Here is an 8,820-nt window from a genome sequence, read left to right as displayed (position 1 = left end):
TATGTTATACTGTTGAAATTTGCCTATGTTTAGAAAAGAATTTTGTATCATTAGCAGGCTTGGTGATCGCCAAAGGGCGACTGTCCGTTAAAAATTATATAGAAGAGCACAACAATCGGTCAATTGCTAGTTAGAGAAAGTAAAGTAAAAATTTGGTATTTAAACCCCCGGCATTAATATTTCAAAACAACATTTGTGGGATTTGAACCCTGTCATAAAAAAATAAATAAATAAAAAAATACAAAATAATTTATTAATTAAAAATTGAGCAACAAATTTTTATTACATTCGTACTGTTATTCCTGTTTCAAGGTACATATACCGACATTTGAATAGTTTATTCGAAATGAAAGTTACAAAGAAAAAAATCGAATACAATTTGTAGTATTTTATACAAATTGAAAAGCAATAGTTGTGAGATTTGAACCCTGCCATCTATTATATTTAGAAAATTTACAAAATATATTTTTTTATTAATTAAAAAACTCGAAAAAAAAGATTGAAGTCCCATCATATTGGCTGGGCTGACGATGGCACCACACTCCGGTACGCTATCCCACTACTGCTTACCGCGGGGACTCTTGGCTGCTGGTTTTCACCCCTGGCCCGGTACACCCCTCCTTAGCCAACCTGAATGCCACGGACTCCTCCATGGCACCCATATTGACGGCAAGCTTAGTGCGGACGTTCCGTCAACGTTAGGAAATCCGTCGCACAGAACCCCCAGCCTCAAATCGTTCTACAATCAGACCTCACAGAAGCGTGATTACAGAAGATGCCAACCTTCCAGTCGAGGTTTGAGATACAAAAAATAATTATACCTAACATAACTAGTTTTGAAGTGATGTGAGTATTGTGTGTTAATGGTTTGAGTGAAAGGCTAAAAATAGACTGGAAATGAGTGAATCACACAATTGAAGATAAGCGTAGCTAACAAAAAAGAAAGTATTGGAATGGAAGCAAAGCACAATTTTTAATGTTTTTTTACGTACACCGATACTTTAATGTAAATCTGTAACTTTGAATGAGTTAAAATTTATTTTAGTTAAAAATAAAATAAAAACATGCATAAAAATTTTCATTCCGAAATATAGGTATGAGTTCGTACTGTTATTCCTGTTTCAATGTTCTAACCAGATTTGAATTCAGATCAAAAAATTTTTAATGGATTACTTATACCGATTGTACCTTTCATGTAAATCTAAAATGTTAAATGAGTTAAAATTTATATAATTTATAGAAAAAAAAAAAAAATACTTTCGCATTGTTATTCCTGTTTCAAGGTTCTACCGAGATTTGAACTCGGATCGCTGGATTCAAAGTCCAGAGTGCTAACCATTACACCATAGAACCGCTTGGTGGATGACTGCCAAAGTTATGTTTTGTTCATGAAGACCACATAACAGAAACATTTAGCAAGTCGGTGGGTATATTCATGTAGGGATGATTGTGTGTTGTTGTTTGGTAGGTAGATAAAGGCGGCCGTGAATAAAGAAAATGCTTGCCTTTGTGATTTTTTTAATGCCTGAGTAGATCACTCGTGTTAACAGTGGCAACAACAACCAGAACTAATACAACATTTAATTGTCTGCGTTACAGAGGGAAAGAATTTTATTTTCAAAACGTTTTAATTTTTACTGAATGTGAGGATTCTAAAAATAGACACAGGCAAAAGTTGTTGACACTGAAGTGGTGGTCTACAAAATATCTACAATGTTATTTGTTCGGTCGGGTGATTAAGTTAATTTGTTTCGTTGAGGTTCGTAGTCTTTTGTTGTTACTTGGGAAAGAAAACGAAATTTGTGAATGAATAAGATGATCATTTGAATATTTTTGAGATGACCCATATTCAGAGCACAGTGTTTTTGGATACTGAAATAAATTTTCGAAAAAAAAAATAATTTTTTAGTAAGTTTGATGGAAATTTAGTATTTATAGTAAGTTTGATCGAAATTTAGTATTTTTAGTAAATTTCGTCGAAATTTTGTATTCATAGGAAATTTCGTCGAAATTTAGTATTTATAGTAAATTTCGTCGAAATTTAGTATTTATAGTAAATTTCGTCGAAATTTAGTATTTATAGTAAATTTCGTCGAAATTTAGTATTTATAGTAAATTTCGTCGAAATTTAGTATTTATAGTAAATTTCGTCGAAATTTAGTATTTATAGTAAATTTCGTCGAAATTTAGTATTTATAGTAAATTTCGTCGAAATTTAGTATTTATAGTAAATTTCGTCGAAATTTAGTATTTATAGTAAATTTCGTCGAAATTTAGTATTTATAGTAAATTTCGTCGAAATTTAGTATTTATAGTAAATTTCGTCGAAATTTAGTATTTATAGTAAATTTCGTCGAAATTTAGTAGTTATAGTAAATTTCGTCGAAATTTAGTAGTTATAGTAAATTTCGTCGAAATTTAGTAGTTATAGTAAATTTCGTCGAAATTTAGTATTTATAGTAAATTTCGTCGAAATTTAGTATTTATAGTAAATTTCGTCGAAATTTAGTATTTATAGTAAATTCGTCGACATTTAGTATTTATAGTAATTTTCGTCGAAATTTAGTATTTATAGTAAATTTCGTCGAAATTTAGTATTTATAGTAAATTTCGTCGAAATTTAGTATTTATAGTAAATTTCGTCGAAATTTAGTATTTATAGTAAATTTCGTCGAAATTTAGTATTTATAGTAAATTTCGTCGAAATTTAGTATTTATAGTAAATTTCGTCGAAATTTAGTATTTATAGTAAATTTCGTCGAAATTTAGTATTTATAGTAAATTTCGTCGAAATTTAGTATTTATAGTAAATTTCGTCGAAATTTAGTATTTATAGTAAATTTCGTCGAAATTTAGTATTTATAGTAAATTTCGTCGAAATTTAGTATTTATAGTAAATTTCGTCGAAATTTAGTATTTATAGTAAATTTCGTCGAAATTTAGTATTTATAGTAAATTCGTCGAAATTTAGTATTTATAGTAAATTCGTCGAAATTTAGTATTTATAGTAATTTTCGTCGAAATGTAATCTTTATTTTCGTCAAATTTAAACTTTTATAGTAAATTTCGTCAAAATTTAAGTTTTATAGTAAATTTCGTCGAAATTTAATTTTTATAGTAAATTTCGTCGAAATTTAATTTTTATAGTAAATTTCGTCGAAATTTAATTTTTATAGTAAATTTCGTCGAAATTTAATTTTTATAGTAAATTTCGTCAAAATTTAATTTTAATAGTAAATTTCGTCGAAGTTTAATTTTTATAGTAAATTTCGTCGAAATTTAATTTTTATAGTAAATTTAGTCGAAATTTAATTTTTATAGTAAATTTCGTCGAAATTTAATTTTTATAGTAAATTTCGTCGAAATTTAATTTTTATAGTAAATTTCGTCGAAATTTAATTTTTATAGTAAATTTCGTCGAAATTTAATTTTTATAGTAAATTTCGTCGAAATTTAATTTTTATAGTAAATTTCATCGAAATTTACTTTTTATAGTAAATTTCATCGAAATTTAATTTTTATAGTAAATGTCATCGAAATTTACTTTTTATAGTAAATTTCGTCGAAATTTAATTTTTATAGTAAATTTCGTCGAAATTTAATTTTTATAGTAAATTTCGTCGAAATTTAATTTTTATAGTAAATTTCGTCGAAATTTAATTTTTATAGTAAATTTCGTCGAAATTTAATTTTTATAGTAAATTTCGTCGAAATATAATTTTTATAGTAAATTTCGTCGAAATTTAATTTTTATAGTAAATTTCGTCCAAATTTAGTTTTTATAGTAAATTTCGTCCAAATTTAATTTTTTTAGTAAATTTCGTCAAAATATAATTTTTTATTAATTTAGTCGAAATTTAATTTTTATGGTAAATTTAGTCAAAATTTAATTTTAATGTTAATGTACTTTTAGCTAATCTTCGTCTTTTGCATATGCTTTGCTGTTGATAACTCAATCCGTAACATTGATTATCATCGATTTTGTTTGTGTGTGACTCTATAACGTTGTCTATGTATTTTTAGCTCTTCAATAACTGCTGTTGGCAATGCATGTTAACTAGCTTTATTGACAAATATGGCTAACAACATCGACTGGAAGGTTGGCATCTTCTGTAATCACGCTTCTGTGAGGTCTGATTGTGGAACGATTTGAGGCTGGGGGTTCTGTGCGACGGATTTCCTAACGTTGACGGAACGTCCGCACTAAGCTTGCCGTCAATATGGGTGCCATGGAGGAGTCCTTGGCATTCAGGTTGGCTAAGGAGGGGTGTACCGGGCCAGGGGTGAAAACCAGCAGCCAAGAGTCCCCGCGGTAAGCAGTAGTGGGATAGCGTACCGGAGTGTGGTGCCATCGCCAGCCCAGCCAATAGGATGGGACTTCAATCTTTTTTTCGATTTGTTTTTAAATTAAAAAATAACAAAATTATTTTTTAGGTTTTTTTTTGAAATAGGTGCCCGGGTTCGAATCCCACAAATAGTGTCTCTTTTTGAAAAAAATATTTTCTGGAGCCCGACAATAATTTTTTCTAAATTTAATTTTTTTATTTTAATGTGTCCTCTTGGAAAGCCCAGCTAAACCAACTGCACTTCAATCTTTTTGAAAAATATATATTTCCCGCAGTGTCCTTTTTTAAAGCAGCAACTAAATATCCTTCTTTAATAACAACACCAACATGTCACTTAATTTCTCTACGAAAAATCCTTCACATACTTCACCATCCTTGCAGTAGAGTCTTGAATCTTTTTTATTTTATTTTTTCATTTTTTGTAAAAAAGATGCCTGGGTTCGAGTCCCACAACTATTGTTTTTAAATTTCTAATTTTTTTAATTTCGAAATTCTAGTTTTCTTATTTAGTGCCATCTGAGTCAAGAGCAAAATACTAATTGTTCTAACCGACTTATAAACGTTATCATATATTTTTTTATTTCCAAGGTTTAACCCAGAAACATTAAAAATCCTAACAAAACCAAACTCAACCTCTCCTCCACAGTAGTTGCCTGAACATATCCCGGCAAATGCAAAACCGCAAAAGTACCAATGGCCATAACCATTTTTCATTAAGATTTACAATCGTGGAAATTGTAAAACAGCTAACATAAATTAATGATGAAGATGTTTCTGGTGGTGCAGTGGTCGTCGCCGAGGTGGTTACCCTAGTGATGATGCTTTGGAAATTAGTACTAAAGACAACAATGAAATGCCACAATATTATTGAGGATAATAAAACTTTATGAAAAATGAAATATAAATTGCAAACTACTTACAAATAACGATTGAATGATGCACGATTTATCACAAGGAAATTAAAACGTATAAACAATAAAAACAATAAATAGGAGGATAAATTAATTAAATTGCAATAAACTTAATTGATGGTGGATGGAAATCAATGAAAAATTTATATATGGGAATAAGTTGAGATTTCAACGCTTTTATTATTCTGAGGCAGGCATCGCAAACACATAGTATAGCATCACATATAATTAAGCCATAAAAACCGAGTTCAATGTTAATACATTTATTAAGATTCAATATTATTAAAAAAATATAAGAATTTGTTTTATCTCAATACCCTCTCCCAAAGTATATCGAATTTTATTATTTGAAAAATATTTGTCATATCCATATTTCTATGTTTTTTTTTTAACTCCAAATACTCGTAGTAATTCTTTTGGAACATCATTGCATCTTATTGTCATAGCTTTTTATGCCCCATTTTACAAAAATCACATTTATATTTTTGTCCATAACATTTGTCTGCAGCGTTGTTATTGACATTTGTTTTTATATCTTCCTTTAGAGACATTTCATTTTCGCAGCATCGTTTCGTTGGTTGTGGTTCCTCTTTAGCTTCTTATTTGTTTGACATTTTACCATCATAAAATTCTCATTAGTTTTCATCGTCGTTTTTTGTGGTTCAAAAAATTTTTTTGGATATGAGATATTTTCCACAAAATCACTGGTGAATTTCCACGTGGCAAAAGAAATCGACTTTTCTGGCTTCTTGCAAACATATTTATTTAAAATTTTAAAAATGTTTTCAAAGCTTTTTTAGGTCTAGCGATCTACCCATTTTCATAATTTTCAGAACACATTTCAGCAGTTTCAGCACTCTCACGGAGGAAAAAAACTCCTCTCTAACATATGTCCCAAACATATTTTGCAGCAAACATATATTTGTTTGCAAACAGTCCCAAGAAAATATTTGTTTGGATCCAAACATATTTCTAACATATATTTTTCTGCGTGCTATCATGGGCAAGCAAACTCTGAAAGGATTTCTAATTTGTAGGCCGTGCCTCAGCCTCAGCTCAGTGTCATTCTAAGCATCGCCTAGCGAAGTTAAGACAAACAACATTGTACTTTACCCCATTCCACAATGATGATAGGTGACAGTCGCCCCTTCTAGTCATTGACAACGCAACCATCCATTTAGTAGTTGATGAGTTTGCCTGCTTGCTCGCCCGAGAACGCTCGCGTTTAGAAGTCAATAGTCTGATTTTAGTATATTTATACTTCTCTATAATTTTTGTGGAGGTGACTTTGTCCGCCTTATTACTTGGACCGTCTATATTTCGTGACGGACAGAACTGTTGCTGAATCAGCGATAGGTAGATCAAATGAGTCAGCTCTATTTCCGGTGTTGACTACAATTCGTTGACTAGATACCCGTTCCTAATCATCGTCCTGCGAGCATCTTTACCAGACTGCATGTGAGGAGTATTCCTTTTTTGAGTATTGTTTATACCCTCAGCATTTATGCTAACGAGGGTATATGGGCAATATTTTTGAAAATTTAACATAGTTGAAGCCAAGGTTTAGCCTTTAATAACTCGCGAAATGTGGTTGAATATTATACATATTAAATGCTTTCGGACAAAATGAAATGTTTTTTATTTTTTGAAATTTTGCCTTTTTAGGGCGAAGATCATTTTTAATGATTTTTGTTAATTTTCTCGTTTAGAGTTAAGCTTGATGATCTGAAATTATTTGCAAGTGAAAAAGGAAAGCCAAGGACTCGAACCCAACGTTACCTGGTTTCATTGGTGGTAAAGCAAATCTTCGGACGTATCGACTATGTAATGGCTTCTCTGTCCTAGAACTTATCGTTTTTCAAATGCAAATGTGTTTTTGTACATTAACGCGGATACTTGGCCACAGTAATGTATTTTCTTCATGACAAACGCTTTTTGCGCTGACTTTGAAGTTATGAGTTTTGGCTTTGAACGCTAACACGCCATGACAACATTTTTTGATATGTTTTTCAAGGCAAAAAATATTGACCTTAAAAGTTAATTTGCGTGGAGGCTGTGGCTACATTTATGTTAAAAAATGGGTTGAAGCCAACGTGTCTTTTTTTGTTTTCTCTCAATTTGTGATTAAACCACACTTTTCACGATTTTCGCGTCAAAGTAAAAGTAGAAGGCAACTAAATAAGGATCATCTCCCTTGTGTATAACTTTTCAAAATTTGATCTGCGTCTACCATTAAATGATGCAGACATTTTGAAGCCAGATTTTAAGTGTTTTTTGAAATTTTCTTCTAATTTCGTTCCGCAAAATGGTTTGTCAAAAAATCGTATATAGGTTTGTAGAACTCGCGATTCTGAGTTATTTGATATATGTGTCTGCATCTGCATCCAAATACGAAAATTTTGTGCGAACATTTTTCTAAAAATCATATTTTTCGGGCCTAATTGTTACAATTGTCATTCGATTTACTTGTACTTGATTGCAAATTTTAGATTTTTACGTTGCGGATCTAATAAATCTATACTCGTGAAATTCCATCTACTAAAACGCGAGATACGAGAAATTCCAAGGTAGGAAAATCACCTAAAATTGTTTTCGAAAATATCGCGCATTTTATCGCGTACTCTGGGGGCCGTTTCCACTGAAATGAAAAAACTAGTGCAGCATCTTCGTTTTTGCTGAAACAGAGATTTTTATAACGTCACTGATAAGGGAGCTACATTAATTTTATCCCAAAAAATAGTGTGTGATGCTACATCCACGGTTCCTGATTGATCGCCTTGAAATAGATATATATCGATGTAGACTTTCGTGGTCATACTGAAACCGGATGCGGAACAAAATTTATTGTACCGATGCTACATCTAAGCATCCAAGTTATATTTCGAAAAATATATCAGGAAAAATGTCTAAAATTGTCTTTTCCATTTCAAAAAAATCAAAAAAAAATTTTCATATTACATCAATGATTTTTGGTACATAGATTAAGAAAAAAATCTGCATTCCAAATCTGTTTTCGTTACTAACTTTTATCGTTGCGCGCAAAAGATATGACCGTTTTAGTTATGATAATTAGAAAAAATTCTAAAAAAATCGCGGCTTGATATAGTTACCTGTTATATCCTATTATCGTTAACTGAATTCGAAACTTTTGCGATGATGCAAAAATAATCGCAAAGTCTCAATGGATTCGCGACAAATCAAATTTGTTAAATAATTTCACGTATTTACAAACATATTTTTGAAACAATAGCGCTCATACTTACGAAAAATATATAAAAAAATTGTAACAGCATCCAGACATTTTGAGGAATAAAATGAAACCTAAGTTGTGAAGGTTAGAGCTATAGTATTCATGTTATTTGCAAAAATACGAAGAAAATATTAGGAAAAAATTAAAATCATATTATTCTAATTTTATTTTTTTATGGTTTTATAGGAAAAGTTAGAGAAAAAAATGTTTGAGTTCTTCGGCATTTTCGTGAAAATTTCACGCAATAATGATGATATTCCGTTGTAACAAATTTTTCGCTTATAGTTTTCCTATTGGATAATATTATTAGAAC

At 30.3% G+C, this 8,820-nt stretch overlaps 1 non-coding gene across 1 annotated transcript; it reads right to left on the bottom strand.

Moving 5' to 3' along the window:
- Positions 1-1,281: 1,281 nt before the first annotated feature.
- TRNAQ-UUG (transfer RNA glutamine (anticodon UUG)) lies at positions 1,282-1,353 on the bottom strand. Its single transcript has one exon. It is a non-coding gene; the product is annotated as a tRNA-Gln (tRNA).
- Between the last annotated feature and the right edge of the window lie 7,467 nt (positions 1,354-8,820).

Source organism: Musca autumnalis, unplaced genomic scaffold, assembly GCF_047663935.1.
Source record: "Musca autumnalis isolate F117 unplaced genomic scaffold, ASM4766393v1 scaffold_2, whole genome shotgun sequence".
Classification (NCBI taxonomy): Eukaryota; Metazoa; Arthropoda; class Insecta; order Diptera; family Muscidae; genus Musca; species Musca autumnalis.
The sequence above is the reverse complement of the archived record's forward strand: the minus strand, read 5'-3'. Positions and strand labels throughout refer to the sequence as shown.